We start from the raw sequence: 14,620 nt of genomic DNA on the forward strand, positions 1-14,620 counted from the left end.
ACTCAATCTAAGCTACTCTTTGAGACTCCTTTCATGACGTCATATCCGCTTAACATGTCATAACAAGATTGTCGAGTGAGTATAAAGGATTTTTACTTTCTGGTGCGCGGCGGACACATAAAGCCTTCACAACAAAATCACAAACGTTTTTTATTTCGACTCCATATAGTTCTAGTCTTAGAAAAACACCGAGGTAACATTTTAAGGTACTGTTTGAACACAATAGACATAACAATGTATGTGTATTTATTTCACGTTTGAGTGACAATATGCTGACGGGATTACAATATATCTCCATTCGACAGATGTAACTAATTCGGTGATAAAAAATATTTTTAGTTTAATAAGTCGTAAAAACCAAGGTATGAAAAGTCGTAATATCTCACTATGAGCACGGCCTGCACGACGATTCCTATCAATATTTGTGACAGGATCGTAAATATCATCCAAATACAAGTGGCCGTTAAAGTTGATTTAAACGGTAAACATAAAGCTCATAGTGTTCACCAGATAATATACATCATATATATGCAGATGCATCAGAGAATCTCACCTATCGAAGACCCAGGCACCTATATTGTGTGGTAACTATGGGGTGCTCCGCTATATAATTTCTAGGGTTATGCTACCGGTATGAAAGGTGTAACAAGGTGAGTATCAGTAGCTTATAATCAGTACACGGGCTATATTAACATTATCGCTATTTGCAGTAGAGGCCCATATGAAAATTATATATGTATTAGGTACATTGCTTGCACCTCTGAGGTGAAATAGAGAGTAGAGTGGGGAGATGGGGGAGGGGGGGGGGCAGGTCGCTGGAGAGAGAAAGAAGGAGGCAAAATATAAAAGGAAAGAGGAGAGGTCAGGGTGGACATTTGCTAACAGTTCAGTGATCCAACAGGCCGACGCCACGGGGGGGGGGGGTGGAGAAAAAAGGGGCGCAATTAGTTCTTCGGAGAAATTTAACCAGCATCTTGCAGCGACCACTTGCTCCGGACATAGGGACACCGTTTGCGAGACGTATAATACGAAACTGTTATCTGCTCCTGACGGGGGGGGGGGGGGGTGGTGAGTTAATTTTCTGCAACGATCCTTACGTCCATCGTTTTTAATTAAGAAGATACCATATATAAGCCTTTTGTATGTGTGTGTGTGTGTGTGTGTGTGTGTGTGTGTGTGGCTGTGCGTAAATTAAGTGATATGTGCACCTAAAACTAAACCAAAGGGGTGGGAGGGGAGGGGAGGGGGGGGGGTAAGGATTGGGTTGTGCATGCCTTTTGGTCGCTATAGCCTGTTGAATCATGCACGGCGTCACAACTGCGATGCACTGCAGTTTTTCAGTAACATCATAGCTTGATCGAGTTAAGTCACATTCCCTGCGCAATCATCGTAAAAGTTTTTTGCTGACTTAGCACAGTATGTGCGTAGATAGGTATATAACCCCCCCCCCCTCCCCCACGATATAATTTGGACCGTCGGGTCTATGATGTGCTTGCGATTGATCCAGAGTGCTGCTAACCAGAGCGATCGAACTAGTTTCAACAGACACTGACATTTGATAACCTTATACTAAATGCTTACCTAACTTCGCATACATTGTATATTTAGGTGAATAATATAGGGAAACTATATAGTCTCTTTACACTCATTCTATTAATTACCTTACTTGGACCCGGCATAAAAGCAGCAACTAGGCTATATTTTGAAATGTCTGTCTGCCTTCACATGTCGTTAACAAGTTGCCACTCTCTAGATATATTCAAACGCCAAGCTTCGTGACCCCCGCTATAAAAAAAAAAAAAAAACCTATATACCCTTCGTTCTTTGGAACAAATACTATACATGTTGGGGTTTAATTCCATAATACAAGGGCATCGTTTATTGTTTATTTACTCCATTGTTTGGTCAAACTTTTCTTTTCATTTCCCTTCCACATAAAAACCTCTTCCAGACGAATCATAACTTGATCAGTGGTATTCTTGTTTGATTCGACTATTTAACGAGAGACTTTCGTCTCCATAGGTTTTTGTATTTTGTTTTTTTGTCAACGTGATGACTGTGTTTTTCACTACGGCAAACGTTTATTATATGTTAGTTAATATGCATGTGGGTGGCTTGTACAAATGCCAAACTAAATACGTTGTTAAGTCGGTGTATAAACTTGTTTGCCAAGCATTTCATAACCACAGAAAGATGATATCGTATACACTATAAGTTAATTGTAAACATCACCATGCATATATAGGTTCCATTTACATAATGGAGAAATTTCTATGAATGCGTCACACGCGTGGCGCCAGTTGTGAAATGTCTTGTACATATATCTCATGCAATTAAAAACTGATAGAGAATAGTGAAAATCGTGGGCGAAAAGAAATGGATCAAAAGTCTAAATATTGTAAAGAGACCGACTTATATAAACAACAGAAAACATGTCTGAAATATTTCGATACCCACAATCGATTCTGAATTTGCGTGTCAATATATCATATGGGTATATATAAATAGAGGGCGTCTATCAGAGTTCTGACAGCTATTTTTAATAACATTATCGTGTGAGTTGTTTGAAATAAGCTGAGTTGTTAGTTTTCTATCAGTCTGCTTATTATCTTATACTATTTCATCGATAAATCTAGACATGCTCAGCTATGATTAGTTATCATCCCATACACTACAGAGGGACTAATTACTTCGTGAAAAAGATATTGAATATATAGTCAAAGGGTTCTTAGTTTAAAGGGAGTGAAGACTCGCGCACAAAGAAACGTATGATGCCGGTAATCTGACCTAGTTTCGAATAATGTGTAACAGAAGTGTTAGACACCACCATCGATCACAGGAAATACACCCACAGCTTGCTACCGTCGGTAATTAGACACTAATGTACAATCAATACATGTAGCTACGGTCAATACCCACAACACAGTGTACATAGCAGCGATGGACATCTCAGGTCCAGTTAAACGATAACAAGGTAGCACGTTCTTTACTGTCTGCTTTTTGTAGCGAAAAGAAGAAAACTTCACTTGCAAGCAACGGAAAATTTTTAATTTTTTTCAGAGGGCGGAACGTGGTTCGGGGCATGTCTTCAATGCCTTTAAAGTTATCAAAACGTCGGCTGGTGGGAAAAGACAAAAATTAAAATCTCACGTCATTTTTAAACTAAATTGAGCAATGTGCAATTGAGGCTGAAGCTGGTTAAATGCCCAAGGACCAGATTATTTCAAGATTTTGTGCATCCTCTTTTTTCATTTTTTTTTTGGGCCAAATTGACCCTCAGACCCCCTTTAGGGAGAACCACATAAATATAGGGGGATAAAGGTCTCAATGTTCAATATGAAGGGAATAATCTTCGGCTTGTATACACTTGCCCGAAGTCCACCGGAATGATCTCGTACAAATTTTGAGAAATATACTGCCAACGTGGCTGAAATATTCTAAAGCATTATTCCTTGAGATTCTATAGTCTCTTCGAAACATTCCGAGTTGCTGAGGTAACCACCCACCTACCCCCCCCCCCCCACAAAAAAAAAAAAAAAAAACACAGGGCCAGAGAGTTCATATTTACAAACTTTACCACGACAGTTAAATATTCTGTACTTCAACTGCTGGTATACAAATGTAATAATAAGGCGTATTGTTTACCTGCAGCATGTATTTTTTTTTATGATTATTTATAGAAAATAGTGATCTTCTCTTAAATCATCACAAATGCATTAACAGCTAGGTTAACGTTATATGTCACGTGTTAAACATACATTCCAAACAAAGGGCGCCACCAGATTGGGAGTATGGAACCGTAATGTCATGATGGGTTGCGGAAGGGTTCAAGGTCATCTGAGAGGTACAGTACTTTATGTGAAACTTCTGCCAGAGCAGAGATTTAAGATGGCGCTCTTTATTATAGCCATACATGTCATGTACCCTATTCCGACAGTGAGTGGAAATGAACTAATTATATTAATACCAGTATGTGTGTATTATTATTGATCATACGGTTATATATATGTAAGGGGACAGGCTGAGAGTGGATCAAGTTGTTTGATTGATCATACGGTTAGTCTCGATGTCAGGGGGCAGGCTGAAAGTGGATGAAGTTGTTTGGTTGATCATACGGTTAGTCTCGATGTCAGGGGACAGGCTGAAAGTGGATGAAGTTGTTTGGGTTGATCATACGGTTAGTCTCGATGTAAGGGAACAGGTTGAGAGTGGATCAAGTTGTTTGGTTGATCATACGGTTAGTCTCGATGTCAGGGGACAGGTTGAGAGTGGATCTAGTTGTTTGGTTGATCATACGGTTAGTCTCGATGTAAGGGGACAGGTTGAGAGTGGATCTGGTTTTTGGTTGATCACACGGTTAGTCTAGATGTAAGGGGACGGGATGAGAGTGGATGTAGTTGTTTGGTCCCCGAAAATACACACACAGCTTGCTACCGTCGGTAATTAGACACTAGGGCACAGTCAATGCATACAGCTACGGTCAATACCCACAACACAGTGTACATAGCAGCGATGGACATCTCAGGTCTAGATAAAAGATAACAAGGTATCACGTTTCATTAAAGTCTGAATTTTGTAGCGACAAGAAGAAAACTTCACTTGCAAGCAACGGAGAAGTTAACTTTTTCAGAGCGCCGCACGGGGTTTGTGGCGAGTCTTCAATGCCGAAAATAATTCTCCTGAATCACCACAGGGCACCCTTGCAAGCTTTTATTGACTAATGGATGTGTTATACTGAGGCTCAACTACGCACTGTCTACCAATTGACTGTGTATTCAGTTACCGTCTGGATTAAGTGTTTGTGTACCTTCGTGTATCTAGAATTTGATTTATATAGATCAACGGCTTTTGAAGGTAGCACACAAGAACTATTGCGACCATCGCTGATTAACACTTTTTGATGTTTGTACGAATTCATTGCAAAATTAACACGCTTTGCACATTGATCATATCTGAAATGTCATGTCGTGTTGTATTGAAGTAGTTTATCAATTCTAAACTAGACTTTGTCCTTTTAGAGTACCTGAACAACATTAATGACATGTCATATACAGAGTAGTAAAGGAAACTATACAACGGAATTATTTTATCCCCCGGATAAAAAAGTCAGAGGGAGATTATGCAAAGTCACACCTGTATTTTACTGAAAAATACGACATATTTTAACAGTGTTGAAAACCTTATCAAACCTGTATTAATTAATAATTTACATTTATTTATCTTATATTTGTTACCCCGCCAAAAAATAAAGCAAAATAAATACAAAGCTATTGATTTGATGGTGATCTGGTCTAAGCGTCGGTAGCGAGCAATTTTCCTTCCAATTGGATATTTCTTCTGACATTACATGAGTATATAGAGCAATGAGCTGTCAATAACATACAAAGAAAGTACGAACGTTAATTAAATGAATTCAATATGTGTTTTCTCCTTTTAATTTGTCTCTATAACGGATAATCAACAAAGTCTAACATTTTTTCAATCTTACCAGTGATAAGTTCTGTTACTTACTACTTTTTTTGTTGATTGAAATCCTTTTTTTCTCCCCTTTTTCGTTGAAGGATGCATTTGGATAGGTGGTGTTGTGTTTATGATTTTTAATTCTATTTATATTACTTTTTAGTGTAGCGCCACCTTTTTCTTTTCGACTACTGAGATCTGTTAGATCGTTTTGGTTACAATTTGTCACGTTTTTCAACTCAGAAGCATCGCTTAGTTTAGATGCGAACATTTAGCCTTAATCTTGCTCATTATCGCTTCTCGGCCTTTTGGCTAAGATCATGTGTAGTATCTGTTTCTTTTCGAGGGAATGGTGAAACACACCCGACGATGATCACACAGTCCCAGTCCCGATGTAAGGGGACTGAGATTGAGAGCGGATCAGCCGTTCGGTAGTTTGGTTTTTCGTGCCCAGGTTCTTTCCTGGGTGACTTTTCTTAAAAAGTGTCTTGCTCATTTCTTAACTTTGAGTGTGATAGTCTGTGACTACTTGTTGTATTTTTACACTGCTAATTTAGGATTACAAATTTGTCAATCACAGATATTACTGGCCAGTTTTCGCTGTGATTTTGAGAGGTGCCCTAAGGTTTTTTATCCTCCATTTATGTATGACCGTATACCAATTCCGCTACGTTCCAGTACTACATTGTTGCTTACGGTTTGTGGGATTTTATGCATACTTGGGCTTACACGTTAACTGGTTGGTCGTTAGGGTTTTGTTTAAGTCATACAAGGTTGTGTATTGTGGTATTTCTTGGTATCTTTATTATTGCACGCGTACTTCATATCTATGCTTGGGAATTCTATTTACCATCACAACTCATTCAGTATGTTTCTTTACCTTTGGCTTCTAATTGCGTGATATGTAAACATTGTTATATGTGCATGATGCGCGTACAGGGTATATGTGTATATAGGTCATATTTTGGTTGAATGGAGTTTAGGGTGGACCTTTGTTTACTCAATTTTATACAGTTACATGTTATGTGTTCCCTACTTTGACTTTGAAGTGGACAGTTTCGGATAACCACAAGAATGACAGTCAGTACTTATTTACCTTATCTATGTTATTTTTCACAGCCTTTTGCGTCTTGACCAGCACAGTTAATCTGTCGCCAGGAATGTCATCTTCTTGTGGAATATGTTACCTTTTGCTTGTTTTCATAACATGTATATTATCTCATTTTGTTATTTAGACGTAGTTTTTCCTTTGTTTATTTCAGTTTTATCGTCAACTCACTCATTGAACCAAATGTGCTTGTGTATTGACTTTCTTCAGCACGAACACTTGTATTAAACTGCTGGCAAACGTTCAGAATCTCGCCACGGTTTATTACTGTAATGCGCATGCGCGCTACAATATTGGGATTATTAGCCCGCTCCATCATCTACATGGCTGGCTGGTGAATACCAGCTTAACATACACTCTTCATAGCAATCTCAAAGGCAAAGGTTGGCTACGCAGGAAAAAAATCCAGACTCAGATTTGCAAAGAATTGTGGCGGCGAACATTTAATTATGAACACGTAAATACAATAAATCTCATTGGGTAGCATTCTTCTTCAAAACAATACGTACAATTCTCTACTTTGGTTCTTTATTCTCGAATTGAACAATACACGTAACATTTGAACGCATTTGAGTAAAAAACATCCTGCAAAAAAGTTGCAAGCATGAAAAGTTAATCATATTTATCCGCAACGACTCGGCGTTATGTGTACTATAGGCACTTGTAACGTTATTATTGTGGCATGGCATTATTATCTACTATGGCCGTGTATGGCAAATATTACAGATGGAGTAACATTTGCAATGATAGACTATAGGCCTACATGTATTCGTTAGATTAATCATCCATAACGCCTTCGGTGCAAATCACGGTATGTTCGTAAAATTTCGCTAACTAGGCGAGGATACAGTAACGTTAACTTGTTGTTCAATTGACCCATCAGGACTCTGTGTATTCTCTGTCACGTCCGTAATAGGCGTGACTAGTGATTGAGAGCTTGGACCTGATAGTTTTAGTCATAATTTAATAGTTTATATTGCAGACACATGCGAGCTAAAGGATTGTTTATAAATATAACACAGTATAGCCTAGCTTTGGTCTACGTTAAGGGACCAAACGGGACCAAAATCTTCAAAGGGGGTTCCAGCAACAAAGACCCTTCCATTGAATATGAACAACTAAATAACGTTGACCTTCACCACGAACTACAATGACATGTGTTTGTATACAAATACAGTTGTTGTATAGTCTTTGTTTTGGGGTTTGAAGAAAAAGCGGTTATCTGACTGTACAGCGCCCTCACTTTTTTCACATAATTTCGTTAATGACCAGTTAGTGATAAACATTATTATTATATTTTTTTCGGAGCATTAGCTACCAAAAACATTGTTAGGCTATCCACTGTACATTAGTTGATGAATAATCATGTGAATTATGGAATCGATCTGCTTTGTAATCTAATTCTCACAATAATCAGATGAAAAGTGGTGCATGAAATAATATACTATTTTGATGTCTAAGTGTTAACTCTCTGATTTAACTGGCGGTTGGCCCTCTTGTATATCACTAACACTTTTCAAGATAATGATGACGAACCTTCACCTCATTGAATCTGAGATTACACCACATACTAGACCAATCATAGCTGAAAATGCTCTCTAGACCTTCTCCATGGTAAGTTTCCATTTAGACTGTAAGTGTTAGATAGAGACTGAAAGGTCCTGCTTTACTGGAACCGATTGTAATAGCTATCAGAATCACAACTGGAACATCAATGGATCATGTGCCATCAGCCGATACCCATAGCTAGTACAGTAACTACTGGTGCCACCTGTAACGCATGTTACCGTGTTACAAACACAAAACAGTAATTACTGATGCACAAAAGCTTAACAAGACAGAGGAGCTCTGTTCTCGTTGAAGAGATCGCCCACAAATAAAATCCCTTCTTTATAAAAAATATTGTTAAAAGCTACATTTACATTCATGCGTAAGTGAGAGTTATTCCACATATATTCATCTCCGATAGAGTCCGTGGGTGGCATATAAGTGATGCCACACCACGCCTCACATATTTGTTTACGTCTATCGCATTCAACACGGCGTTGTGCGTGTTTCTCGTACTCCACTGGTCTATGGCGGGCCATCAGTCTCAAATCATGGGAGATCGACTTATACCGATTTAAATCGACATATACCAGTTTCCCTCGACATATCACCGATTTATTTTACTTATCATCGATTTAAATCGACATATACCAGTTTACTTCGACATATCATCGATTTATTTTACATATCATCGATTTAAATCGACATATACCAGTTTCATTCTACATATCATCGATTTATTTTACATATCATCGATTTAAATCGATGATAAGTAAAATAAATCGATGATATGTAGAATAAATCGATGATATGTCGATTTAAATTGACATATACCAGTTTCATTCTACATATCATCGATTTATATCGACATATACCAGTTTACTTCGACATATCATCGATTTATTTTACTTATCATCGATTTAAATCGATGATAAGTAAAATAAATCGATGATATGTAGAATGAAACTGGTATATGTCGATTTAAATCGATGATATGTAGAATGAAACTGGTATATGTCGATTTAAATCGATGATATGTAAAATAAATCGATGATATGTCGAAGTAAACTGGTATATGTCGATTTAAATCGATGATAAGTAAAATAAATCGATGATATGTCGAGGGAAACTGGTATATGTCGATTTAAATCGGTATAAGTCGATCTCCCATGATTTGAGACTGATGGCCCGCCATACTGGTCATGGTCCATGCGACAAAACCAGAAGACCTAGAAAAGTGACTAAGGAGACATGGTGTTATGATGAGTATTTGTGCATTAACCGTGTTATAGCGGTTCGGGCACTGGATAAAGTATTGAACCTCCTGGGTTTGATTGTCATTCTTGGAAAATGTAACCATGACTGGTGTCACACGATTATCGACCCATAGGTATGCTACTCAAGTTAAAATAGAGGTATATTTTAAACAGAGGTGATATGTGAATTATAAAAAAAACACATATAGTATATGTAGTAGGCTACTGTGACAGAACAATAACAATGTAACGGGCATATACACTTAATTCTATACTTTAAATGTATACACATCCGCTTAGTGACTTTGTTGTTGCTAAACAGACTGAAAACCAAAATACTTCAGACAAGCTAATGAAAGCACACGACAGGAGAGAACGGGGGGGGGGGGGGGGGAGCACGGCTGTTACCAAGCTGTATAGTTATGGGGACTACCAAGATAACCACAGGGAGTACCGACATCTGAAGCCTTTACTGGTTCTTACTTCCATTTGTTTCTTGTTGAACATAGAATGGCGTAAATTTCACAACATCATATTTTATGTTGAACCTTTCAATGTATTTCTTTCCATATATAAAATAATATTAATAATCGACAGTGTTACCATCAGAACTCGCAACATGTCTTGTAAGGCGAAAGGTTCTGTTATTCAGTCGAAATATGTACCTTATTTGCTAAATGAGACTAGTTACTAGGTACAGCAACTCGTTCGTGACAGTAGGTTATTGATTATGACAAAAATACTACATTGTTGTGTTAGTGAAAAGTATCAAATTTAGTTTATTTTTCTTGTTGTATCTTCATAGAGGTCTACGAAATATTACTAACTTAATGCAGCGATCTGAACAAAATAGGATCTTTTAAACTTTTGGCAATTCCAAATATCAAGTATAGATTATTTTCATCAATACTTATTGTTTGTTTAAAAATTCGATTCATTTCTGTTAAGATATCTAATAAAGACAATTCTGAAAACGTCACTTGGACATCAAAGAAGGTAGTTGTGCTTACTACCATTCCTACACGAAAGGATAATCACACGTGAATATTTTAACCAATTAACTGAAAGTTACTCATAGCAACCTACCCCACAATATACCCCACCGTCTAAAAATAAGGCATAATTTATGCAAATAGCACAAACGTTAGCATAATTAAATGACATTTATGACGACTGAAACTATAGAGAATACTAAAGGTAGAGATATATATCCACAGTTACTGCAGTGTTAGGTAAAATACTCATTGCACTACTTCATTAATACATGTCATTTGACATATTTGCATATTCAAACATTGAATTGAAATTGATAAATCTTGATTTCCAAGGCTTTTAACCAACATTTTGAACCAATTTGCTATCTACATGATATTGGTATACTGATATTTTTTTTAATAAGAATGAACTTGAAAGTGCAAAGAAAAAAATGATGCTCATTAAAAAATGTTCATTAAACTTCCCAGTCAATTTTCTTTTTAATGATTTGCTTCAATCAATTTTATCATTAATATATCTACAGTAAGGTAGGTATTTAACCAGTCTCTCTCTTCAGAGTCATAACAATGCTTACACTTCAACTCCATTCATTGCTTCAAATAAGGAGCATATGCGTTTTCAGTGATATTTTGTGAACATTCAATATCTTTTTTTATTACTTTTCGAATTCATAAAGAGTCTTTCTAGTTACAATAGCGCGTCTGCTTTACCTGGGAATAAATAAAAGGTTATCAAGTAAAGCATATAAACTGCAATTGAAAATGGATTTACTGAATAGAATGGGAGACGCTTTATGCCAAACCATATCTCCTGTATAAGTATATACGTTATATATTGCTGGAAGATTGATTTATTGACTACTTCTAATGAAGATAACTAAATGTAAACCTAAGTGACAAAAGCTGATCTTCCGGCAATGACGTAATCACAGTATCGTTTTACAATTCGTGCTCTGATGTTGATACTTATTCGATTCGTCTAAGCAGCTTTATGGTAATACATGTACATTAATTAAGCCCCAATAAATTGTAATCGGGAAAGCACTCAGCTGGTATTTATTTGCAAAAGATTTACAAGACAGAGGAGCTCCGTTCTCGTTGAAGAGATCGCCTACAAATAAAATCCCTTCTTTATACAAAATATTCATGCGTAAGTGAGAGTTATTCCACATACATTCATCTCCGATAGAGTCCGCACGTGGCATATAAGTGATGTCACACCACGTCTCACATATTTGTTTAATAAAACCTTTCGAAATGTTCTTGACATCAGATCAGGCGCGTAGCCAAGGGAGCGAAGGGGCGACCACCTCCCCCCTCCCCCTCCCTCTTGAGCATAGTTTTTGTACGTTTTTATGATATCGTTAGTAATTTCAAATAGAAAATGCTTAGATGCAGACTTGCAAGGCCTGGGAAGTGCCATTTCCAGCGATCTGGGAGGCATTTTCGGCCAAACTTTTCTTGTACGTTTTGCTCCAACGCTTTCATAGTTTCCAGTCCCGAATCTACGGCTCTGATAATTTGCCTACAGGTTCGCCCCTCCTATGGCAAATTCTTCGCTACGCGTCTGCATCAGATTTCTTACAATTGCACTTAAAAAACAGTGTTTTTACCAAAGGATAGTAAGTAGATATCAAAGTAAACTTTCCACGGTCCATCCATATCGATTGTATAACGGCGGAACCAGGTGCACTTCAGACTTTTAACAAAACTCTCAATGTGAGGTACCTTTAAACCCCTCTCTCCTAATCAATTTATTATCGATGAACGTTTAACTTTGTCTGGATTGCCATGCCAAACAAAATCAAAGATGATGTGATCAACCCTCTTTAATGAAGCTTTATGGCGGATTTGGAAATTAGAAACAAATATTGGCCTACTAGCTGAGAAAGCGCGAGACTTTGAACAATTGTATTCCTTCCCACTGGGGTTAAACTGCTAGTAGACCAAATACATTAACAATTTTTAGGAATGAGATTCAATCGAAATAGATCGTCGCCGTTATTAGTAAAGACAATGCCTAAGAATTTTACTGGACCTCGAGTAGGTTTAATACCGACATCATAAATGAACACTGGACTATGGTGAATAAAAGGGCCCAACGGAAACAGAGAAGAAATTCACAGCACGATCAGACGAGAGCTTGAAGTTATTAAGAACACGAAGAATTTCCTTTAGAGAATGTCTGTTATGATCAATGTAAAATACAGTGTAATCCGCGTATTGAAGCAACCCTGTGTCATTTCCAGCAATATAAATTCCCCTTAGAATGTTATTACAATTAATTTTTAAAGCTAGAATTTCTACACACAGAATAAAAATGTAAGGGCATAAGGAGCAGCCTTGCCTAACACCTCTATTAATTAAAAAGAAGCCTGTAGTATAACCATTGTTACAAATACAAACATTACTGTTGTTATAGAGAACATGAAACCACTTTTTAAAGCTATTGCCGAAATAGTGGAATAAAGTTCTACTCCACACTGTCAAAGACTGTCTCAAAGTCAACCATAAAAAGAAAACCTGGTACATTTTTCTCAAAAGTATAATTTATCAGATCTAAAACAAATCTAATATTTTCGCCAATGAATTTTCCTTTAATGAAAACGCTTTGCCCGAGGACCGATTACTTTCGGAATAACGAGTTTTAATCTTCATTACTATATGTCATTTTACATATATGCATTTTCAAAGCTTATAACCACTTGTTGGACCATTTTTTTTATCTACATTATATTGGTATACTGATATGTCGTTGAAGAACGAAGGTGATTTGTGCAAAGAAGAAAAAATGGATGCTCATTGAAAAATGTTCATTAAACCTCTAAGATCAGTTCTCTTATTAATAATTTGCTTGCTTCAATCCATTTTATCATTAATACATCTGCTGTAGTGTAGGTTATTAACCAGTATCTCTATTCAGAGTCATAACAATGCTTACACTTCGACTCCATTCATTGCTTCATATAACGAACATATGCGTTTTCAGTGTTGTTTTGTAAATTTTCAACCTCTTTTTTATTACTTTTCAAATTCATAAAGTGCCTTTCTATAGTAACAATAGCGCGTTTGGTTTAGTTGGGAATAAATTAAAGATTATCACGTAAAACAAATAAGAAACGGTTGAAAATATATCTACTGAAAAGACCGTGAGGGGGAGGAACAATGTTCTTACACATCTAAATATCATTGAGGTGTACAGTGTGGTGGGGGTGTGGGGAGGAAGAAGGCACATTCCAAATGATCCCTCACCGACTTTGGTAGAGGCCTGATAAGTTGTGGACAAGGCGTAGCCCGACGGATCCACTTATTTTTACGAATGAGGGGATGGTTGTGTGGTCTTTGGATTTGTTTTCCATGTTGGCTTTCACCCCAGAAGAAACTTTTAAAAAGTTAAGAGATCAAATAGTGCATTCTGAGGGTCTTTAATAAGGTATTAAAGTAACGTTGTGCAAAGAAATACCTTTCAAGTTTGCCAAAACCCTCCGACTGATTATGGAAGTGTGGAGCACCCCCCCCCCCACTTTAATCTTCCCCGTTAGATATTATACACACAGCTTATGGGACATCATTACCACAAACGAACACATCATTCAATGTGGACTTCTTCGAGTACTTAAATATCGATACGAGTTTGGCCGGTTTGTCATTTTAATATGCGCTAAAGAAGCTGTTTAAGTTTTTTTTGACGATTGACCTCTGACCCTATGACGTCTTAAGCCACGCAGGTACAACCTTTGTCAAGTTACATATAGCCTACTATATTTATTATTATTACAACAATACCGTAATACTCAAATTACATTTGGTTGTTAAACGCTTTTCCGCAGCATGTTGACCAATTTGTCATTTGACCTCCTTTTACCATGTAACCCTTGGACATTTTACAATCATAAATACACTGTAGATATCATACTACAATAATATGTCGATCCGCCTGGAAAGTTAACCGTCGTTAAATAGTTCTAAATGTACCACCTACTGAAGTTACTTTTGTGTCATGTTTTCAGTCATACATAATTCATTTCGATGCTTCGATATTGAACAGGCTGACATGCACTACCGATGGGTAATACGTCGAGAGGATTGAAGGTTATTTTTAGGCGTTTTAGAAGTTCCTGTGTGAAGCTGGAAGATACCGTGTTTAGTGGAGCACTATACTAAACTACTATCTCAAAATGTTAGCGGTCACATAGACAAAATATTCAATGTGCTAAAACAGCCCAATACATCAGTTATCATATGATGGGTAG

At 37.1% G+C, this 14,620-nt stretch overlaps 1 pseudogene; it reads left to right on the plus strand.

The window, feature by feature from the left end:
- Nucleotides 1-5,752: 5,752 nt before the first annotated feature.
- On the plus strand, nucleotides 5,753-5,846 carry LOC139974612 (U2 spliceosomal RNA; annotated as a pseudogene).
- Nucleotides 5,847-14,620: the final 8,774 nt, after the last annotated feature.

The sequence above is a fragment of the Apostichopus japonicus genome, chromosome 9 (assembly GCF_037975245.1).
Source record: "Apostichopus japonicus isolate 1M-3 chromosome 9, ASM3797524v1, whole genome shotgun sequence".
Lineage (NCBI taxonomy): Eukaryota > Metazoa > Echinodermata > Holothuroidea > Aspidochirotida > Stichopodidae > Apostichopus > Apostichopus japonicus.